This window comes from Physeter macrocephalus, chromosome 11 (genome assembly GCF_002837175.3).
Source record: "Physeter macrocephalus isolate SW-GA chromosome 11, ASM283717v5, whole genome shotgun sequence".
NCBI lineage: Eukaryota > Metazoa > Chordata > Mammalia > Artiodactyla > Physeteridae > Physeter > Physeter macrocephalus.
The window spans coordinates 123,392,678-123,402,743 of NC_041224.1; positions in this window are offsets into that span (position 1 = coordinate 123,392,678).

Consider the following 10,066-nt stretch of genomic DNA (forward strand, 5'->3'; position numbering starts at 1 on the left):
TAAGTGACTATTATAATTATATCAAGGAACTAAAGAAAAACAAACAAAAAAAAACCCCACTTATGGTAGTGTTGCCAATCTACTTGGGGATAGAATTGTCCTCAAGGGACACATTACTTTTGTGAACCAAAAGTATATTTAATCCTCAAAATTCCACTTATTGGCACTTTTTGTACTGTCCAAAACAAGTTGAAAACTTTTTTTTTGTCCTGAGAATTTTTCATTTCAAAATTTTAGAATTTTTCATTTCAAAATGAAATTTTTCATTTCATTTCAAGAATTTTTCATTTCATTTCATGAATCACAGAATTCTAAAAGAGCAAAAAGTCAGCCATCACATAATAATTTATATTTAGAATAAGAAATCGTTATTCTTCACAATATGGGAGTTTTCTATTTAGAATTGTTAGGGAAGTAAATTACTTTTGTTACAATCTGATTGATTTGGGGTGAGAAGATAAAGTTGAGAAGAATTTCATGGTTTTAAAAAAAACTTTCAGGCATAGGGTGAGGCATAAAAGTTATCTTGTGGGCAAAAATCACACAATCATATAAAATATATACATTTGGAAAGAATAAAAATATTTTCTCAAAGTGTAGGCATTGGAAAAGAAAGTAAAACTTTCCAGAACAATCACTCTTAGAATAGAAAATGTAGATTCTTTCTTATGAATTGTGTCCCTGGAACCAGTGTTGAAACTAAAAGAGAGTAGTTGCATAATTCATAATTAGACCCAGGACAGCCTCTACTTTGCATTGTGGGCCATTGAAATCATAGCAGGTATATAACAGAATATCAGTTGTTATGTAATTCAAATCCTGTTAAAGAATGGAATGATGAATTATGAGAGATTCAGGGATGTAATCTACTTATTAGATGCAATAATAACAATTCATTTAACTCAATTTTCTGAGACAAAAATAATCATTTTCCCACCTAGAATTTGAAATCAAATTTCAGAAAATCTTAGTGTAATAGCCAGTCATCTCAAGTAATTTCAAGTTTTATAATGAAGGTTGACTAAGATAAAAGAGGTTTTGGAAGGAATTTTATTTTGGCTTCATTCTTGAAAGTCTCAAAGACTGTGTGGGTAAGGACTATAGGATGCCCCACTGAATGTTAAATGTCTGCTCTGCACCTCTGTATCAAAGAGATAATGTGACTTACTCAAATCTGTGGCAGCCAGCTTGATTTTTCCAATGAAATATTAGCCCTCAGACTATCCTTCTAGTAATTGTAAGGGACCAAAGATAAATACATATGTAAAGATAAATAAATACCTCCAGTGAAACACTGTGGAATGTCTACTATATTAAAAATCACTACAGTGGTGGAGTTCACTGAGCCTTAGAAATATTTAAGAAAACTAGCTATAAAATGTTATTTATGAATAAAAACTATATCACTCCCAATCCCATGTAAATAAATTTACATCCTAATTTCCCTCCTAATTCAATATAAATAAATATGATTTTTATCCAGATTAAACTTTTATTAAATATGATCTTTATTCCCATTACTTGAATAAAATCTAAATCGATGATTAACTTTAGAAACCAAGAAATAATTGCCAAATATCTTTCAAAAGCCACAAAAAATGAGAAGAATTTAAAACAACTTCATAAGACTGAATCAATTAAAATAACACGGATCCATGTTATTTGTTTTATTTAGAACACTCTGATCTATTTGTAAGAGCAGGAGGATTGGTTGTATAGATTAATCACCAATGAGAGTAGCATTTGTTACTTTCAAAAAGCTAAGTACATATACATCCTCCAAAACTCAAGGGACCATATGTCTTGATTTGCTCAGGACACTTCTAGCTTATGAGATATTCTAAAGTAATTTTCATCATTCTCAGAAATGTTCTGGTTTGGGTGATGAATTATATAGTCACCTTATTTACAATTCCTAATGGAGGTAATGCGTTCCTCTTTTTTGTCTATTACACACATTAGGAATTTCTGGCAGTTGTAACAAATATGAATCAAGGAAATGCCATTAAGTAAATGAAATCATTCGTATGCCTTTATGTAGTAGATTTTTGCCTAATTAATGATTTTCTGAGGAAAAATATTTTCTATTATCAACAACACATTCATTATTATTTTACAGTAAATACTTTTTTAATCCACATAATCCTAATACACAGAATAAGTAGAGTAACTTTAGGGTTAAATTGGATAGAGGCAGGCAGGAGCCCCAGAAAATGTGGGTTAGATGTTGGGGCACACTGCTAAACATGTTTCATCCTGGGCTATTTAAATGAACCTTGCAACTCTCAAGCCCTCATTTGAATTTCAACATGCCCATATATCCTAAGTTCAGAGTTATTTATTTGAGATTGCTTATGGCAGAAGTCCAGAGTCATATAGCTGTTGATTTTCCTCTTGTCAAATCTGAGGAGATGGCTGTAGCTTGTATTTGCATTTCTCCTGAAGTCTGCCACCACATCTCCACAGGAAATAGAGTTAATGACTAAGGATTTGGCACATTTCCTAAAAACCAGTATGGAAATGACAGTGCCCAAATTACTCATGGAGGATAATTCTGATGTGACTACCTTTCATACACATCAGTAGATCTAAATATAGTTTAAACCTTTCTATTTAAGTATGACAAATTGTTAAACTCTGATTTGCAATTGAAGTGCAACTCAAGGAAAAAGCATGAGGCAGTACTTAACTTGATCATAAACTATCATAAAATGCTGAGTCACACATTGTTCCTTTTAATATTTCTCAAAAATGTTCTCCATGTGTTTGTACTCTAATTGTGAATTTTGCCGGCCTAGAAATAGATAGTTGCCAACTTCTCACATTAGGGAGAGGCCTTGCTGGTTCAAGGAATGTTTGATGAAATCTCAGAATGAAAGTGATAAACATTCAAAATAATAAAAAATAATGTTAATAATAGATCAGAAATGGGTCAAAACACAAAAAAGCAGGAGTGAAATTAAGCAGACAGGTGAATCACAAAATCAAGGAGATCAGAAAATATTGAGAAAGACAAATTGCAAAATATGGTTTTAAAAAGGTCAGTAATTAGAATGACTTTAGGCTTATTGGGCATATTTACAATCTCTAAGGGGAGGGAGGGTGGGTAATGAATGAGTTAGTGTCAGATGTTCATTTAATACCAATTTGGGTACAGTTCATAATTGCTCCATGACTTAGAGAAATTAATCTCTTTTATGTGCACAATTAATGACTGATAGTCTTTGAGCTTTTGCCTTTTTAACTTCTCAATGATATTTTTAAAACTCTTTGGAATGGATGAAATAAAAGATGCTAAGAGTAGATGTAGGATATGATAAGTAAAGGAGTAATAATAGTTTTAGGGTTTAGATGAAGAAAATGTGGGAAAAGGACTTTTGTAGAAAAATGAGCAACATGCTTTGGGCAAAGTTTTATTTTACATGTCATGAAGTTATCCAATTATAAATATCCTAAGTTACAAAAAATACAAGAATTCCTGGTGCAAGAAAAGTACATTGTACATTAAAAATGTACAGTATAGAGTATGCTGCCAAGATGCTATTCCGTTACCTGTCATATAGTTTTAGAAAAATCTGAGTGACTAATAAGAATTTTAAAAGGCATAAACTGTCAGAAAGAATTCATCAGTCTCTCTGCATTTGTTTAAAAGTATACAATTTGTCATTTTCTCCATACAGTATTGACAAGCTGTAGAAAATAATTGGAAATGTAAATAAACTTTATTCTGCACTGAGATGCTTTGGTTTTCAACAGTTTATGGTGTTCCTCTGTATGGTGGTATATCTATGCACAGCCTTCTTTGATTTTACTTGCTTCGGCTTTGCTGGATATTTTAGATTTGTAGGTTGATATTTTACATCAATGTAGGGAAGATTTTTGCCATATTTCTTCACAGATTTTTGTGTCCTATTCTCTTTCTTGTCTTCTGCCAGGATTCTGATTATTGCAAACATTAAATTGTTTGATATTATCCCACAGGTTATTGGGTTTTCATTCATTTTTTAAACTTTGTATGTTGAAGTAATATTAGACTTATAAACATGTTGTCAAAATAGTATAGGCAATTCCTATATGCTCTTCATCCAGCTTCTCATTATAGTACAAAACCATAATGCAATGATCAAATTCAAGTAATTAAGATTGGTATAATACTATTAACTAAACTACAGACATTATGAGAATTTCACCAGCTTTTTTCCTCCTTAATGCCATTTTTGTTTGTTTTAGAATCCAGTCCAGGATCCCACATTGCATTTAATTGTTTTGTCTCTTAACGTTTGACAGTTCCCCATTCTTTCCTGTCTTTCATATCCTTCACACTTTTGAAGAATTCTGGTCTGTTATCTTACAGATTGTCTCTCAGTTTGGGTTTGTTGATGTTTTCTAATGATTAGGTTGAAGTTATGTATTTGAGATGAGAATATCACATGAATTTGTTATATCCTGTCAGTGCATCATACCAGGCGTTACCTGATGTTGATATGTATTATTTTACTAGTGATGTTAATCTTGATAACTTGGTTAAGGTGGTATCTGCTGGGTTTCTCTGTTATAAAGCACTATTTTTTCCTTTTGTAATCAATAAATATCTTGAGGAAGATCCTTTGAGACTGTTAATATCCTGTTTCTCTCCAAGGTTTTGCCCACTGATTTTACTGGTGAATCATGCCTGCATCAGTTATTTCTGTGGTGTTTTTTTAATGGTGATTGTGTGTTTCTCTCACCTCTTTTATATTTATTAATTGGAATTCTTGTGTACTTAAGAGCCGTTTCTCTCTCTCTTTCTCTCGCTCTCTCTCATACATGCACACACACATACAACAGTGTGGATTCATACAGGTTTGTAAATCAGTATGGACTCATTAATTTTTTTGTATTATATGGATATAATTCAAAACTGCATTTTTGTTGTTGTTGGTCCTCACATTGTTCCCACTTTGGCTATTGAGAGCTCTGTTTGTTTGGCTGCTTTGTCTTTTAACATGTCCCCATTTGTTTTTGAGATCTTGATTATTATCTGGCATTAGAAGGTGTTCCAGACTCATATTTCCCCCTCTCCCAGCCCTAGGTTCAAACTCTCCTTAAAGGAGTCCTGTTCCTTTAATTGGAAAATGGTACTTAGAAACCTAGCTCTTGGCCCTAGGTGTGCTTATTACTACTGAGATGTCATTGCATCTAGAAGCCTACTCTCAGTGGGCAAAACTATGAAATATATGCAGCTATGCTAACCCACTTATGCACATACACATGTAATTATTTCTCTAACTGTATGTATATATATGTGCATATGTATATATATGTGTGTGTGTATGTATAAATAAAACCATGAGTTTATATTAATGTCTCTGACTCCAGTCCAATACCAGAAGATTCATTCTTGTCTTCCCTTTCCCTTATTTGTAACTTCTTTCTTTAATATGAAAACCTGACTCTCAATATCTACCTTATCTTTACTTATTTGTTTAATACTAGTATAGATATAAAGTAGTTACAGAGTAGCCAACCATATCTGTATGTAAAACAGATTTATTAACTAGAGTACAGTATTTATAGTTATTTTTGGTTTAGCTTTAGATTACTTTGTTATTTTGCCCACCTTGTTTGGTATGGTTATGTTCTTCATTTGCAATGTAAATAGGTCTGTTTGTTACTGCTTGTATTCCATCTTGGGTTCCTCTAAATCTTGGTTGCTTCTATATTTATAGTTATGTATGTATGTAGGTATATTTGTATGTATATATGTAAAATATTACTATGGTTTTAAGTGTCAAAGCTATACAAAAAGTCAGGACCAAGTGAAGTATGTCAGGCACCTAGAAGGCAAAGCATAAGGACCCCAGGCACCTTGCCTACTTACCTGGTTACTTCCAGCCCTACAAAAAGGTATAGTTCTAGAAATATTGCTCCTCTTTATCCATCTTTTTTTCCACCACTTTCACATCCACTCTCTGTAGGTAAATAATTTCTTAATTTTATGGTTTATTCTTTCTGAATTCCTTTTGCACAAGTGAGCATGTATCCTTATTTCTTACATGAAGAGAAGCATATCATTAATATTACTTTATGCTTTGATTGTTTCTTTCAATAGTATGTCCTAAAAATAACTCCAGATCAGTTCCTAGATATCTTTGTTTAATAGCTGCATAGTGTGGCGTAACATAATATATTCAACTACTCTTCTAAGTATGGACATTTAGAATTTTTCCAACATTTGGCTATTACAAACAATGTTGAAATGGATAACCTTATGCATATATATTTTCACATTGTTAGATGTCTATATTTAAGTAGATACCTAGATGATATATTACTAGGTCAGAAGGTTAATATATACATAGTTTTTTTAGATATTATCAAATTCTCCACATTTTATACTAATTTGCATACCCACAAGAAATATTTGAGTGCATGTCTTCCCACAGCCTTACACAGAATGTGTTGTTATATGTTTTTTACTAGTTAGACACACAGGGAATGGAATTTACTGTTGTTTTATTTACATTTATCCAGTTAAGGGTGATTTTGAATATTTCTTCATATATTTGAGGACCATTTTTACACCTTTTTTTCATAATGTCTCTTCATGTGTTTTTCACACTTTCTATTCGTGTTTTTCATCCTTTCTGCATTTTTAAGAATACTCTAAATATTAGGAAAATTAGCCCTTTGTAGTATAGTTTGTAAATATTTTCTCCCACTTCATCAGAAGTTTTTAACATTTTTGTGGTATTTTCTTGTTTTTTAATAGTTTTTTTTTTAATCATGAATGTTTGATTTTGTCAAAGATCTTTTCAGCATTTGTAGAGAAAATTATAGGATTTTCTTCAGATCTATTAATGTACTGTATGATATTAATAGGTTTTCTAATGTTGAACCACATTTTAATTTGTGCAGTAGATCCAAACTGTTAATGGTGTATTATTTTCTCAAAGTGGTGTAGAGTTTCTTTGTTAATATTTTATTTGGTATTTTTACATTGATATTCATGTCACATTAATCTGTAGTGGTTTGGTTTTTTTGTTGTTGTTATATTGGTATTTACCTAATTTTGGTGTCAATGCTTTATTTACTTAAAAAAATGGTATTGGGAAGTTTTCCTTCTTTCAATACTCAGGAATGATTTGTAGGGCATTGAGACTATCTAGTCTTTGAAGATTTGCTGGAGTCCTGTGTGAAACCATCTGACCCTGGTGCTTTTGGTTGGGTAGTTTCTTAACTTTATATCCTCTATTAGTATTTTAAGCTTGCTAATAATATAAGATCAATATTGGCAATCTGTGTTTCCATGGGAAATTATCCACTTCATCTGTGTTTTCAGTTTATTTGCAAATAGGTCTGTCAGTAGACACTGATGAGTGCTTGTTTGTAAATTTTTTTCTGATTCAATATTATTTCCGCTTATTTATTGTCTTCTATACTTGTGCTTTCTACCTTTTAAAAAATGAAGTTGGCTAGTGGTTTGTCTATTTGTTTTTTTTTTTAAGATAACATTTTGGTGAAATAATTATATCTATTGTTTTTCATTTCTCTAACACATGGCTTTCTGTTTAATCATTAGTTTTTGTGTTCTCTAGCTTATATTGTTGCTCTCTTCTAGTTTTATGATCTGAGAATTTTACTTACATTTTTCATTTCCTCATATTTATTGACAGAAAAGTTTAGTGCAATGAGGTGTCATCTAATCACTGCTTTTAAATGCATCCCATGGACACTGATATGTAGTGTTTTTTCTCATCTTTTTAAAAAAATTTATGCAATCTTAAATGGTATTTCTCCTTTAGCCAAAGAGGTATTTAATAAAATTGAAAACAGATTTTCAGCTGTTTTTTTGTTGTTGTTAGTAATATTAATTTTATTGCATTTAGATCAGAGAATATTGTTGAACTATTTCTACATTGTGAAAGATACTATTTTATTTGTGACCTAATATATGACAAATTCTTGGGCATGTGCTGTACACTTGAGGTGAATATGTATTCTGTATCATCAGGTGTAGAGTTCAATATGTATTTATAAGGTATGCAATCTTATTTATGTTGTTTAGATCTTCTTCTCTATTCATACTCTTTTTGGCACAGTTGATCTGTCTTGTACTGATATAGTTAAGAACACTGCCCCACAAGCTACCAAAACCAGGAAGGTGTTTAATAGCCTGTTTTAGAACATATTGGAGGAACTAAACCTCCGTTCATATAGTCCTGATAGAATTTGATGATTAAAATGTGTGTCTAAGCAATGACAAAAGTATAATGTGAGTAAATACAAGAAAAAATACAACATGGAAAACACGTCATCTTGTTGAAGTAATAGTGTAGTTCCACAGAGAATCAGAAAGACTAGTAAAATGATGAAAAGAAAATCTGTATTGAATTTAGAGCATAGGCAGAATTCTAACAGTACAAGTTTGAAAATACACAGTAAAGTGGAATGTCAATGCTTTACCACCACAATTCCACCGCTATGAAATTTCTTTGGAGTCTGTTAAAAATGTTCACAAAGATGTACATGGTTGTTATACATTGTAACATTGTTGCAATGGAGTCCATTGATAGGGAAATAAGTAATTTGATTTATACACATGGTCTAATAGTATTAAATCAGTAGTTGAAATAAAGGTTCCCAACTATGTGTGTCAATATGGAAAAACTTCAAGTAAACAAACATTAAGTAAATAATACTGTATAATTTTCATTTAGCATGGCACCATTTATGTAAACTTGAAAACACAAAAATGCTATATCATAAAAAATTGAAGGGTCTATATAAAGTGTAAAAATGTAGACAGGAAAGATATACACCAATTCATGGGAATGATTGCGTCTAAGGTGAACTAGAGGAGAAATGGGACTAAAGAGCCACACAAAGTGGACTTAAATTTCATAGCATATCCATAAGATATGAAACAAATCTGATAATATGTTAGCTTGTGTTAAATTGTAGCAGTGGGCAGATGTGCATATGCTCTGTTGGTCTGTGGGAATTTCATTATTTAAAGTCAATACAGAAGCTATTTTAAAAATAAGACCCATTCTTATCTAGGAGTATAAGCCCTTTCAGGGGAAATTATTTAATCAATTACAATGTAACTTTTCATACTTACATAAACAAGGGTGATTCCTCACACTTTTGAACAAACAACTTAGGAATGACTGGAAGAACAAATTTCACGCTCGAAAAGTTCATGGGTTAAAATACATTCATTCATAAAATTTTCTCTTTGCATTTCCTAATTTCTGATCTTAAAGATGACATTGATTTAAAAGCAAATGCTGAAGTTCCTATGAGTGCCACAACTTCTTTAAAATAAATCTGTTATGTTAAATTATAAGCAATGTTTACTTAATTTAAAAATGATTGTGTAAACCCTGTTAAATTGCTAATATAAAGGTAAACTTTCAAATATTACACCACTTCCTAACTGGCACATACATTTTTCCATGCCCTCTATACTGAGTTTTCTCAATTATACTACAGAAATATTGGATTATTATAATACTATGGAGGTGGAGATAATTTCATTATAATAAAATATATTTAAATTTTATAATCTTTATGTGTGATATAAAGCTTGGATTCCAAATAAAGAGCCTATATATCCAGAAAAAAAGTGTGAAAGCTTTACCTTTCTTTAATCCATCATGTAAATTTTGAAGACATATTGCAAGGGAAATAAAAGGATTTAGTTGTCACTTACAAATGGTTTTAGGTACTCTTTGTGTAGACATTAACACACCCATGGCCGTACATGAGATATATTTACCAACATTTTTACTGGGGGTGATACTGCTGACCTAGATTAAAGTTAATTATCTTAATGATGATTTTGAATTATTGTAGAACAACAATCAGTAGGAGACAGCTAGAAGGGGCAAAATACTGTGTCAGCATGCATAAGCGCACACACACACACACACACACACACACACACACACACACACATCATCATCAGCCTCGATCATCGAAATTCATACTAGAACAAAATTTTCTTTTTTTTTTTTTTTTTTTTGTGGTATGCGGGCCTCCCTCTGTTGTGGCCTCTCCCGTTGCGGGGCACAGGCTCCGG